The 5,052-nt window shown below is 39.7% G+C and overlaps 1 long non-coding RNA gene across 1 annotated transcript; it reads left to right on the top strand.

Moving 5' to 3' along the window:
* The first annotated feature begins 3,301 nt into the window (after nt 1–3,301).
* LOC130720545 (uncharacterized) lies at nt 3,302–5,052 on the top strand. The gene is made up of 3 exons (XR_009013149.1): nt 3,302–3,417; nt 3,644–4,073; nt 4,866–5,052. It is a non-coding gene; the product is annotated as an uncharacterized LOC130720545 (long non-coding RNA).

Raw genomic sequence — 5,052 nt, 5'->3', positions numbered from 1 at the left:
TGCGAACAGTGGGAGTACAGGCTACACGCACTTCTTTGTCGCCTTCTCCTCCTCCATCACCACCACCTCCTCCATCGCCTTCGCAGATCGGATCTCCGGAGCGCTCACCGGAGAATTCACCTACTCCGGAGCGACAACCGGCAATGACGCAGGAGGAATGACGCCATATGATGCGCAGCATTGGCGACATCCAGCAGCGGAATGAGCATTTACAAGCTCAGTTGGATTTCTACCGCCGCGAGCAACAAGATGATGGAGGCAGAGAAGCGGATTCCGTAGCTGAGTTCCGTCCGTTCTCGGAGGACGTTGAGAATGTGGCGATTCTAGATAATATGAAAACGTTGGTTCTGGATTCTTACAGCGGGGATTCTGATCCGAAGGATCATCTTCTGTATTTCAACACGAAGATGGTGATAATTGCGGCATCAGATGCGGTGAAGTGCAGGATGTTTCCATCGACTTTCAAATCGACGGCGATGGCGTGGTTCACAACTTTGCCGCGCGGATCGATTTCGAATTTCAGAGACTTCTCATCCAAGTTTCTAGTGCAATTCTCGGCGAATAAGAATCAGCAGGTGACGATCAATGATCTATACAACATTCACCAACGAGAAGGAGAGTCACTGAAGAAGTACATGGCAAGGTACAACGCTGCATCGATCAAGGTAGAGGATGAGGAGCCTCGAGCTTGTTCTCTAGCATTCAAGAATGGTTTGTTACCGGGAAGGTTGAACAGCAAGTTGACACGCAAGCCTGCACGTTCGATGGAAGAGATGCGTGCTCGCGCTAGCACTTATATTCTTGACGAGGAGGACGATGCTTTCAAAAGAAAGCGCGCGAAACTGGAAAAAGGCGACACGTCACCCAGGCGTGCAAAAAGAGATAAGTATGGCGAAGATAAGGGGAATGGCAGGCGGCAAAGAGAAGATAAAGGAAAGGCAGCATTGAAGCCGACCAGGGAACAGTTGTATCCACGGCGCGATGATTATGAACAGCGCCGGCCTTGGCAATCTAAGTCTCATCGCCAGCGGGAGGAGACTGACATGGTGATGAACACAAATTTAACGGATATGCTCCGCGAGGCGAGGGACGCACATCTAGTGGATGAGCCAGAAGCCCCAAAGTATCAACCACGGGACGCCAATCCCAAGAAGTGGTGTGAATACCATCGGTCCATTGGGCATGACACAGACAATTGCTGGACTTTGCAGCGGGAGATTGACAAGTTGATTCGGGCGGGACACTTCAGGCGCGATGGGCAAGGAGACGAGCGTCAAGGCGATGGACGTCAGGACAATCGTTCCGGTGCTGGACAATATCGAGGAAATCTCCAAAGGGAGTGGCGCTACAATGTCGATCGCAACAAAACGGATAGGCGAGAGGAGGAGCGAACAGACAATAAGGGCGAGAAGAAGCAAGAATCAGCGGCTATCGCCACAAGAGGGGCTGATGACACGTTCGCCCAACACTCAGGACCGCCCGTAGGGACCATAAACACCATCGCCGGAGGATTTGGCGGTGGAGGCGACACCCACGCGGCGCGGAAACGTCATATTCGTGCAGTTAATTCAGTTCATGAAGTTGCTTTCGGATTCGTGCACCCTGACATAACAATCTCGATGGCAGACTTTGAGGGGATAAAACCTCACAAGGATGACCCAATAGTGGTGCAATTAAGGTTGAATAGTTTCAATGTTAGAAGGGTACTCCTGGATCAGGGAAGTTCAGCTGATATTATCTATGGTGACACATTTGACAAGTTGGGACTGACTGACGATGATCTGACTCCATATTCGGGAACCTTGGTGGGTTTTGCAGGAGAGCAAGTAATGGTGCGAGGATTCATTGATCTGGACACAATATTTGGGGAAGATGAGTGTGCAAGGGTCTTGAAAGTAAGGTATCTGGTCCTCCAGGTGGTGGCATCTTATAATGTCATCATTGGGCGAAATACATTGAGATGAAAAAAAGTTAAAATGAGATGAAAAAGAAAGAAATGTGTGAATGTGTTGTGATATTAAATGCGAGTAAGTCAAGGGACTCTAAATTATTCATGTGGATTACTAACCCACAACTTAATGGACCAATATGATTTTTTATAAATAAAATATAGAAATTCTAACAAATTTATCTTCAATGTGATTGGACGATGAGTTATTTAACCCAAATTTTCTCACGGGTCATTTAGACAACCCTTTGGAAAAAATAGAATGTGTTGATTAGTTTATAAATAAAAGAACTCATGCACCTAATATTTAAAGTTTCGAGTGAAAGATATAATGTGTCCTAAAAGTTTTAATCATCTCGTATGGCCCAACACAATGAATCTTATACTATATACTATTTCCGAAACCAAAAAGTGGCAACTCCAACAATTGTCACCAATTCATTCTATGTTTTTCATCATAAGTTTTTTTTTTCATACTATAATTAGTAGGTAGGTGATGTCATATTTATATTTTCTGACTTTTGTAGTTATTTAAATATTAAATAATTGTATATTTTCGAAAATAATTAATATTGCATTTAATAGTTATTTTTTTAAAGAACATTTAATAGTTATTTATGACATTAAAATAGTTAACAAAAGTCAATTGTGACTTTTTTAAAATGGTTTTGATATATTAATTTAAAGTATAACAAAAAAAATTTAAACGTAAGCATAACAAATTAGAAAAAAAAAAAGAAATCAGTAAGTGGGATTAGAGAAAAAAAAACTTAAATGTGTCACATACGTATTTAAAAAATAAAAATAAAAGAAAAAAAATATGAAAATGTGTGTTATATATCGATAAAATTCTCTTATTCCATCCGTCCATGCCGCGGATCAATACTAGTCATAAGTCACAACCCTTCATGATAACTCTGAAAATATCTGCAACAAAAACAACACTCAAGGTCTCACGCATTGAACAAACTGCAGATTTCAAGCTTCAACCACCTTCATTTCTCAAGCTGACACGCCCAATTTGAGTTATCGGTAATTCCTTCTCTTCACCATTATTTCTCTATCACTTTCTTGTCTTTTATCCTTTTTTTTCTTGCCCCACTAATCTAGGTTTCTTGTGAAGCGCCCTGTGTAGTGGAATAATATATATACTAAGCGACCCAATTGGCCGAAATCGTTGTCACAACGCTCAAAATCTGGACTTGGTGAAGGAGTCGACCCTTTGAAAATGGCTGAGGATTGGAAACACACAGCTCTTCTTGTCATCGACATGCAGGTAGATACTAGTTACACTCTGTCTCTTCCCAATGTTGTTCTTGGAGAAATTAAATATTCTCTCTGTAATTTTGAGCTTGCAGAAAGATTTTATAGAAAGAGGTCCTGTGCTACTGAAAGGAGGGAAAGATATTGTCCCCAATGTGATTAAGGCTGTGGAAGTTGCCAGGGAGCGTGGAATTCTTATAGTTTGGGTAATAACTCTTTATTCCCTCTATGAAAGTGTATAAAATTAAGTTCATTTTAGTTTTCATAATTCCTTAGGTTTTCAATTTAATGTACACTTTCACCTATGCTCAACATGTTAAAGAAATGAAGAAAAATACTTATATTCACTAGATGTCTTGTGTTGTTGATATTTAAGAAAATAGTTCTGTAATTGTTGAGTGACTTGAGTCATGTCTCTCAAAATAATTCCAGGTTGTACGCGAACATGATCCCTTAGGAAGAGATGTTGAACTCTTTCGTCGTCATCTATATGGTCCAGGGAAAGTTGGTCCAACCTCTAAAGGAAGTGAAGGCGCAGAATTAGTTGATGGGTTGGTAATTAGAGAAGGGGATTATAAACTGGTGAAAACCAGGTTTAGTGCATTCTTTTCTACACACCTTCATTCAGTCCTTCAAGGAGCTGGAATTAATAGTTTGGTGGTCACGGGTGAGTAGGTGTTTTAATGTTGTATACGAGTTTGCAGTTTTATATTCATGTGTAGACTTAATATAGCTTTATTTGTAGGTGTTCAAACTCCAAACTGTATCAGGCAAACTGTCTTTGATGCTGTAGCATTGGACTACAAACCTGTAACTGTTATTGTTGACGCCACAGCGGCAGCGACACCTGACATTCATCTTGGTATGTATTTATCACCTTCTAGAAATCCTTGCATATGGTAGGAACTTTATTTTGATAACCATCTATTAAAGACCTTCTCTGCCATAGATATTTACGGAAAAAATGGTCAGAAAACTAGTGTGATCAGCTTACCAATGTCGTATTTTTAAATTTTTGTGTTGTGATGGGAAGAGTATCCAGTAGTTCCAAATATATTATTCATTCATATGCCCAAACCCAGGAGTTTAAGCAGAGAGATATAAATCTCTGATCTTTGTGAAGTTATGTTGCGCTTAGTTTGACTTATGATTACATGGGTTTGGCCAATTTACAAGTTAAACAAGTGTCAGAAATTTAGAGATTAAGGAGTTATTTGACATTGAAGATGTGTAATTTAGTTCTTATAAGAGTGTATAGTTGTAAATTGGAAATCTATTCATCATGAATGATTACATCAAATTTTAACTGTGAGTAAGTTGGTATTGGCTTATGGAAAGGATTTTTTCTGTTCATAATTTTCTACGAGTGGAATATAATCCATTCATAAAAGTGGTGACATGTTTCACGAGGTGAGGACATTACTGTTGTGAAGATGAAATTTCTTGCTTTCTCCTTTGAATTAACATGGTTACACTGGTTATATACTTTTTATGCTGTCATGCTCCACAATTCTTTAAACCCATTTCCTTTGTGGATATGTTTTGATATTCTAGGTTCCCTCAAGGCAGGGAGATTTTTTGTTTTTTTTTTTAAATAAGATTGTGATCAAATTTTATTAGATGGTAATGAAGGCTAACATCTGGGTGGTTTCAGCCAATGTGTTTGACATGAAAAATGTTGGAGTTGAAACCCCAACATTACAAGAGTGGAGCGAATCCAAAGCTTGATCTGTATCAACCGTCCCTGTGGTGTTCAATTCCAAGACTCAAAAAGTGTTGATGCCTTTTGTCAAGTTAAGCTGTAAAGTGAACTGAAACTACTTATATTGCAGTACTTGATT

Source organism: Lotus japonicus, chromosome 5 (assembly GCF_012489685.1).
Source record: "Lotus japonicus ecotype B-129 chromosome 5, LjGifu_v1.2".
Classification (NCBI taxonomy): Eukaryota; Viridiplantae; Streptophyta; class Magnoliopsida; order Fabales; family Fabaceae; genus Lotus; species Lotus japonicus.
This window is presented reverse-complemented; position numbering and strand designations above follow the sequence as displayed.